Consider the following 8,892-nt stretch of genomic DNA (forward strand, 5'->3'; position numbering starts at 1 on the left):
AAACCGATATATGGCACGATATTTCAAAAAGTTATTCGTCTCGATATTTTTCACTGGATCAGGCATTGTGGAGCAGAGGTATGCGCTCTACCGAGAGCCCTTGAAGTATGTCTCTGCATTGATCATTCTCGGTTCTCACTAACCCTGTAATAAATACATTTTTTTCCAAATCACCAGTTCTCTTGACCCTTGTGATCCAGTGAAATTTGCTTGAAAATGTTTTGGTTGTTTGTGTCCTTTGTGACATCATGAATAACAGGAAGTTTCCTGTTTGGAATGATTTTAAATTATGTTTGATTTCCAGACAGACAGAGAGAGAGGGAGAGAGTAAAAAATGATCACTCCTCTGTGTACCTGTGTGCTCGGGACGAATTCAGAGCAAAGTAGTGTTAAACATCAGGTTCGTTTTCAGATTCATGTTCAAAATAAAACATTAAATGGAAATCAAGTTGTTCCTCAATAATCAACCAACGTTTGTAGACAGAAAGACAGACGGACAGAAGGAAACCAATTGTTGAACCCTGCACCTCAGGTCACGTGTGTGGGGTAAAAACATCCGATGTACAAGGTGAGCAATTATAATTCATCTTGATACAATATTTCCCAGACGTGGAGAGGTTTGCAGCCGTGTTGTAGTTCTGATTTTCAAAGGTGATGCAGCTGTGTCATGGTTCTAGAACCATCCACGTGATCAGAGCATGATTGATGACGTGCTGCTTTGTTTGCGTGAACAATGGGACCATTGTGACGTGAGTGAACTTTCCGGTAAATACCCCAAACAATTAAATATCTGGGAATGTAAATATCTCATTCCCTTCATCATGATGACGAGTTATCAGAGCCGATGTAACATGACCTGCACACACACACACACACACACACACACACACACACGATCTCCATTGTGTTCCGGTGTTCAGTTCCTTCTGACCATCACCTCAAACCGCTCCGTCGTTGATCACTCTCTGCAGGTATCAGATGAAATTCGAACCCCGAACCCTTTTAAAAACCATCGTTACACCAAACCACGACGAAATAAATCACCATTATTCCACAAACACAAACAAAAATGATAAATACAGTGAATCGGCTTTGCCGTGCAGGCACCAACCTCCTTCAGCGGTTCATCTGGACGATCCTTCATGTTTACCGGAAGTTACCGCCTGTACCACGTGATCAATCCCATGTCATCACCGTGACGTCTTTCAGAGAAAAGGAGTCACGTGATCAATCCAATGTCGTCACCGTGACGTGTTTCAGAGAGAAGGAAAACGAGTCACGTGATTAACGGTTTTTTGTGTGAAACTGACGTGGTGTCTTCCAATCCGTTTCGATATTAAAATCGGATCTTCTTCAGATTCACAGTTATGATGTGAACGGATAATTTGAAAAAATCTAACGAAATTTAGTCAAAAATTTAATTTAATTAGTCAGCGCAGATGTTTGCCAAACGATCACACACAATAAAGCGTACCAATACACCGCCTGGAGCATGTATTAATTACGAGGATCTGGAATTTCCAGTGGAAAAACAAAAATCCCGACGTGAGTGATGAAATGATATAAATGTCAGAGGAGAATTTAACAATTACAGTTTACGAGTCATGAAATAAAAACATTCTCGCACATTCGATTTTAGTTTTCTTCAGTCATTGAAACCAATTAATAAATCATACTTAACCCAATAACGTCCTTTAAGGGATATTTAACGTCCTTCGGTGAATGCTAGCAGATTGGATAGCCGACTTAACGTCGTTTCCAAAGGATCAGGTGTGCTCATTGATGCATCACCCTGCGCTGAACATCACCAGGACGACAGTTTACAGTCAGACTGGCAGTTTAACCCCCACCAGGTGGATGAGAGTGAAGTCCGCTCCCTCTGACCTGTCATCCCGTGAACCTCAAAAAGTGCTGGTTAACTTAGTTTGGTTATCTGGGTTTGGTTAACTTAGTTTAAAAAACATTTATTCAGTTTTTAATGTAAATTTATCATCAAATCAAACAAATGAAATCGATTGTGGAAAAAACGTTCCGTTGGTCGGAATAAGAGACCTGGATGTCGGTTATTTTTGTGCTGTTGCTAAGCAACAAAATGTGACGTGACTCTGCAGTTGTGTTTGGTCCGAGTTGATAACTGTCACGCTCTTTGGAGGTTCAACCGTTTGGACTTTTATCGTTTGTGTTGGACCCTGTTCCTCGTTCACTTCGACTTTTTACCTTCGTATTCTGTGAAAGGGTTAGGGTTTGGTCGGCGTGTATTTATTTATTTATTTATTTGTTTGTTTGTTTGTTTGTAAACTTGTGATTCGTAAAACTCAAAAAGTGTTAAACCGAATTGCATGAAATTTGGTGGGATGATTGGTTATTAGCCAGGAAGCATTCGATTAGATTTTGGGATCGTTCGGGTCAAAGGTCAAGGTCACGAAAAGGTCAAAATCGTCTTTTTACGATAACACGGTCAATTTTTATTCAATTTGCATGCAACTAACGCCAAAATGTTCAGAATTCAACGCCTCATCTTGTGATATGCAATATGACACAATGACGCCCATACTCTTGTTACCGGTTCGGGGTCAAAGATCAGGGGGGTCACGACCTTGAAAAATATGCGGTTTTTGTCATAACGCGGTCAATTCTTGTCCGCTTTACATGAACCCAGCACCAAAATGTTCAGAATTTAATGCCCAATCTTGTGACACAATGACGTCATAACACATGTCACCGGTTGGGGTAAAATGTCGGGGGGGGGGTCACGCCCTTGAAAAATATGCGGTTTTCGGTATAACTCGTCAATTCTTATTCTATTTGCATGAAACCAGCATGAAACCAGTTCCCCACACTCATACCAAGAACAAAAAAGTAGTGGTGGCAAAGGTATGCGCTCTATGAGTGCCCGTTCTAGTTGTACAGGTGAGGGAGGGCAGGTGGGTGGAGTACAAGTGAGGGAGGGCAGGTGGGTGGAGTACAGTTGAGGGAGGGCAGATGGGTGGAGTACAGGTGAGGGAGGGCAGATGGGTGGAGTACAGGTGGTTGGAGTACAGGGGGTGGAGTACAGGTGAGGGAGGGCAGGGGGGGGGAGTACAGGTGAGAGGGTAGGTGGGTGGAGTACAGGTGAGAGAGGGCAGGAGGGTGGAGTACAGGTGAGGGAGGGCAGGTGGGTGGAGTACAAGTGAGGGAGGGCAGGTGGGTGGAGTACAAGTGAGGGAGGGCAGGTGGGTGGAGTACAGGTGGTTGGAGTACAGGTGGTGGAGTACAAGTGAGGGCGGGCAGGTGGGTGGAGTTCAGGTGAGGGAGAGTAGGTGGGTGGAGTACAGGTGAGAGAGCGCAGGAGGGTGGAGTACAGGTGAGGGAGGGCAGGTGGGTGGAGTACAAGTGAGGGAGGGCAGGTGGGTGGAGTACAAGTGAGGGAGGGCAGGTGGGTGGAGTACAGGTGAGGGAGGGCAGGTGGGTGGAGTACAGGTGGTTGGAGTACAGGTGGTGGAGTACAGATGAGGGAGTACAGGTGGTTGGAGTACAGGTGAGGGAGTACAGGTGAGGGAGGGCAGGAGGTTGGAGACCGTTGTTTGAATTTGTTTTATTCTTTAATTCACAAAGAAAGAGAGAAATTCTCAAGAAGGAGATGAGAGTCTCAAGAAGGAGATTCTATCAATAAGTCTCAATGTCACTGCAGAGCAGAAACGTAAAGCTTATCTTTTACAAAGAGCAAGAGTGTGAGGCCTACACCATTGTCAGGGATTTGGAACTACATTACATTGGGCGAGTCGTTGTGTCGATACTCAGTCTGAACTCCACATTTCCACACCGATTGGCAAGGTAAATTAAAACCACCCATTGTTTTACTTACACAAGAGATGATGTTTTGGCGGCACCTACCCTTCTGTGAAGGATCGTACGTAGGATGAGATCGCCTGGTTTCACGCCATTTTACGTCTATGATGGATAAAACAAAGAACGGACTGGACACTCAACAACTAATAATGTTCCTCATGACCTGATCAAATGTTGTCCATTGTTCACTCAATAGACTCATGAACTGAGGTTCCATCTGGATGGTCACAATGGATAATCAAAATGTGATTCAATCACGTAACCTGAAGAACATGTTCCCCTCGCCCTGGAGGGCTGCTGTACATCCTATTGGACACAACAAGGTCACGCAGCAGATAATGGTCTCACGTGGATCACTCACCTTGACAAAACTGAAATAGTGACCTTTGCAACTTCTTTTCCCATGATGGACGAGAACAGCATAAAGGAAGTAGTATATTGGAGGCCCGTCTGGTTGTGACATGTGGGGACGAAGATTCAGCTTTTCAACATATGGGAAGTTCTGTGGATAAATAATCACGTCATTGGAGGTCAAAAGTTCAAACACCAATTCAGTCCAAATCAGAAAGTCATTGCCGAATTCTAACCAGGTGTATCGAGCATTTTAGAGGTGAAATTGGTGACGTAGTGAGCACCTTGTGGAATGGTGCCTGATGAGGTCTTGGATCAGAAACAAAAGTCACATCCGATCGTGTAAGTGTCCTGGTGTACAGGTGTTCCAGATAAGGACAAACGTACCTTTGAGATCTTTCCCCCAGTGACACAGGAAAACCTCTTCAGTGTGAAGGTGAGGACGTTTGGTGGGTCGTAAATTGTGGTAGCCATTGTGGCAGGTCTCTTTGAGTTGCACCTGGAAATCATCACCACAATCCCATCAAACGTGATCATGAGATATATAAACAACACAGGGGGTTCTGGTCACGTGGTGATCTGTCACCAGAAAAGTTGTTTTTTAAGAGACAGATAACTTTGATAAACGTTTCCATTGTTTTAAAGATCTTTCCCTGCACAATGCAGATCAACATTTGGAACAACAGACGAAAGGTGCACCCACCATTCACAGAAATAAGCATTGTCTCCAAACAGGTCGTCTCTCCTTGAAAAATGCTGAAGAGACTCCTCGATACCCGAAAAATTCTGTGGAAGGACAGGGAAATAGGTCAAAGGTCATGGAATCAGCACACGATCATTATTGTGAAGTTCGAGCACACCCCCCACCACCAGATTTATTTAATTTATCACTTACATTTGTCTACCTGCACCAGGTCACGTCACGGCGAGTAAAACGAAACGGAAAAAAATATTTTATTAAAAACTGAATCCCAACCTCAATATCGAGGAGAACATCCCTCATCGGCTCGTTCCTGTTCGACTTGTGATGGCAAGTTAAACACTCAACTGATGGAGAAACGGACAATGGTTACCACAACACAGAGAATGTGATAACTGTTGTTTCACTCTTCCATGAGCCTACACTTGTGCATCAACACACTGGTTCGACCTCATAGTCAAGGAGTTTCAGTTTGTACCTTATGGGATTAAAAACCCATTTATCAATGTCAATAGATACAAAATATATATTATAGGCATCAACTAGTCCTTAACTAACATGAGAAAACACACACACACACACACACACACACACACACACACACACACACACACACACACACACACACACACACACACACACACGTGGAGTGGAATTCTAACCAAGAGATTGGCAGGTTCACTGAGAGTGATTCAAATGTGTTCAACGGATTAAAGCACAACCAAGATGGAGTTCATCAAAACTGAACAAATAAATAATGTGGCACACAATAAAACCTGTGTTATGTGATCCCCTTCCAATCAAATAAAAGCGGCCATACTGTACAGGTACCCAATGTGGTATTTACCATTACAGGGTGCTCATGTGTGCATGATCAGTTGGTCACAGAAGGCCGCACGATGTTTGATCCACTCATTGTGATGGACTCACCTTGTGTTTGTAGGTTCCCTTCAAATGTCCGACTGATCACCTTGGACGAACAGCAATGCTGACAGAGGCTGTGAAGTACAAAAGATAAATGTACAAACAGTAAATCATGAACTCACTGAGTTTGGGGTCTGAGTGTAGCTGGTTACGTACTCACCAGTGAGTATTCGTGTTTATTGAGTTTTATCCCTGGGGATGGGGATGAAGTTAGCAATAAATCCCAAAAAGCAAACATTATGCCACCACATCAGGATCCAGCACGAGCTCAACCACAAACCAACCCTGACTGGTCACGCTGTCCATCCCTCTCCACTCTCACATACTCTATATCAGAATTAGTCTGTCTTTGTACTCCCTTCTCATTACTTATCATGTATGTGTGCACCCTGACCATCATATCCTCCATCTCCACCCTCCAACCTAAAACTACTCTAGTACTTTTAACATCTTAACTCCTCCACTATCGACAGTTCTCCGTCGATCATTCCCATATTGTCTTGTCTGATTCATTACTTGCAGGGCTACCCGGTATAGTTTTATGGGACGTAAAACACTTCCCAAAAAAAACAACAAACATTTCCTTCCCTTGATTGATTAAGGGTGGAAGATAAATATCTGGAGATAAATAGCAAGTTACAAATTCAAGAAGAAATGGAGGTGTCGAATTCAACTAGAATGTGGTGAACAAATGAAACATGGATCGTGACACTCACGATCAAAAGGGAAGTGCTCCAGGAGCTGTTTCACACCTAAAGGTCCCAAAAAATGATCACACCCATGTTCAGTAAGATTATATTAATTACTCACCATATTGGGAATTATCAATCATATCAATTAGTGGTCGTGTACCACAAGGCACTCTCATTATCCTACTAACTCGATGGCGGCTGTGGGGTTGTCAGGTGGCGTCGTTCACTGTCAGGATACGAAAGGTGTGTTATCACAGTGAAAATGGATTAAATCCAGGACAAAGTGGAATCAGCGAATCCTTTTGAGAAATTTGTGAGTTTTGCTTCATCAAGGTTCTGAAAGAGGTGTGATGATAAAACTATTGGTAGTCAAAGGATATGATGTATTTTACAAACATCTTACACTCTCTGTTCGTTCAACCATGTCCTCAGACCTGTTTGGGGGTTCGTGTCATGAGGCACTTTCTACCCCGACCCCCACCCTTCCAAAAGGCAGGAGGGACAATTGACCCCACACTGCACCCCCCACCTCCACCCCTCCCATGTCCCCCATCTCTGGAAGTCACGAAAATATTTGTATCAAACTAAACTTCGCTGTGCTGACTTTATTAATAAAGCAAAGGTGACAAAATGGTGGTGACCTCGCAGCGTGAATGATAAACACGAGATATGTCCATGAAAAGGGAGAGGGAGACACAATGGATCACATTGAGATCTCCCAGCTGTGGAATCATGAACCTGGCAAAGTTTAGGTTCATAGAAGTGGATAAAACATAAAACAGAATGGATAGAAAAGGAAGAGGATGTGAAGCTCTCACGCATCATCTCGCTGCATGGCATCCAAGAGAAACCCGAGGAACTCGTGCGCGTCTTCCTGATTACCTTGAACAAAATGTTGTGCAATACCTGCAACCATTCAAACAACAATCTCTCCAAACAACAATCGAAATGATCTTAAAATCCATTTATCATAAAATCAAAGCAATCTGTGAATTAAAACTGTGCAAGGAGAACAAAACACACACACACACACACACACACACACACACACACACACACACACACACACACACACACACACACACACACACACACACACACACACACACACACACACACACACACACACACACACACACACACACACACACACACACACACACACACTTGTGACAACTCAATAAAAAAACCTCTACCTCCCCCTGTCAACTCTGTCTCCTCTTCATTCACTGCCACCCCCCCCCCCTCAGCCCCAGATCCTCAACCTCCCCCTTCCAAAGCTGTTACATCTTTACTCTCACCCTCCTCCCATTCAGAAAAGCAAATGGGCATTCCCACGTCGAAACAGTGGAATACGTAAGGCTCACTGTTGCCCAATAAAGTGATCACCGACTTCACAGAAACCCATCACAATTTTAAGAGAAACAAGGAGCTGATACTCTCGGTCCCGCATCTTTTGGGTGGTATGAGGAATCGATCATTATGGAATGAAAGCTAAATCTTGAACTGCCTTTGAAACATCACGTGCACAAGCCAAGTTACTGAGATGGTTTCAAGGGCAACAAAAATCAGCCAAACACAGCCATGATCTCATCACGTTGGGATAATGTCCTGAGGAACAGATATCTACAATATGGAAGTTCAACGGTTTTGTAAACATCACGGACACAAAACTACATGGACGGATGATCGATGATGGATGATTGGTGGATAATTTTACAGGGTTATAAAGTGTAACTTATTAAGGGTTTTAAAGTGTAAATTATAAAGGGTTCTAAGGTGTAAATTATAGAGGGTTCTAAAGTGTAAATTATAGAGGGTTCTAAAGTGTAAATTATAAAGGGTTCTAAAGTGTAAATTATTAAGGTTTCTAAAGTGTAAATTATAGAGGGTTATAAAGTGTAAATTATAGAGGGTTCTGAAGTGTAAATTCTAAAGGGTTCTAAAGTGTAATTTATCAAGGGTTCTAAAGTGTAAATTCCAAATGGTTCAGAAGTGTAAATTATAGAGGGTTCTAAAGTGTAAATTCTAAAGGGTTCTAAAGTGTAAATTCTAAATGGTTCTAAATTGTAAATTCTAAAGGGATCTAAAGTGTAATTTATCAAGGGTTCTAAAGTGTAAATTCCAAATGGTTCCAAAGTGTAAATTCTAATGTGTTCTAAAGTGTAAATTCCAAATGCTTCCAAAGTGTAAATTCTAATGTGTTCTAAAGTGTAAATTCTAAATGGTTCTGAAGTGTAAATTCCAAATGGTTCCAAAGTTTAAATTCTAATGTGTTCTAAAGTGTAAATTCGAAATGGTTCCAAAGTGTAAATTCTAATGTGTTCTAAAGTGTAAATTCTAAATGGTTCTAAAGTGTAAATTCTAAAGGGTTCTAAAGTGTAATTTAGCAAGGGT

The 8,892-nt window shown here is 42.4% G+C and overlaps 1 long non-coding RNA gene across 1 annotated transcript; it reads right to left on the reverse strand.

The window, feature by feature from the left end:
• Window positions 1-396: 396 nt before the first annotated feature.
• On the reverse strand, window positions 397-1,259 carry LOC147020800 (uncharacterized). The gene is made up of 2 exons (XR_015062119.1): window positions 1,112-1,259; window positions 397-856 (listed from the first exon to the last, which is right to left on the reverse strand). It is a non-coding gene; the product is annotated as an uncharacterized LOC147020800 (long non-coding RNA).
• Between the last annotated feature and the right edge of the window lie 7,633 nt (window positions 1,260-8,892).

The sequence above is a fragment of the Eptatretus burgeri genome, chromosome 9 (assembly GCF_056783735.1).
Source record: "Eptatretus burgeri isolate ZD-2024b chromosome 9, Ebu_testis_v1, whole genome shotgun sequence".
NCBI lineage: Eukaryota > Metazoa > Chordata > Myxini > Myxiniformes > Myxinidae > Eptatretus > Eptatretus burgeri.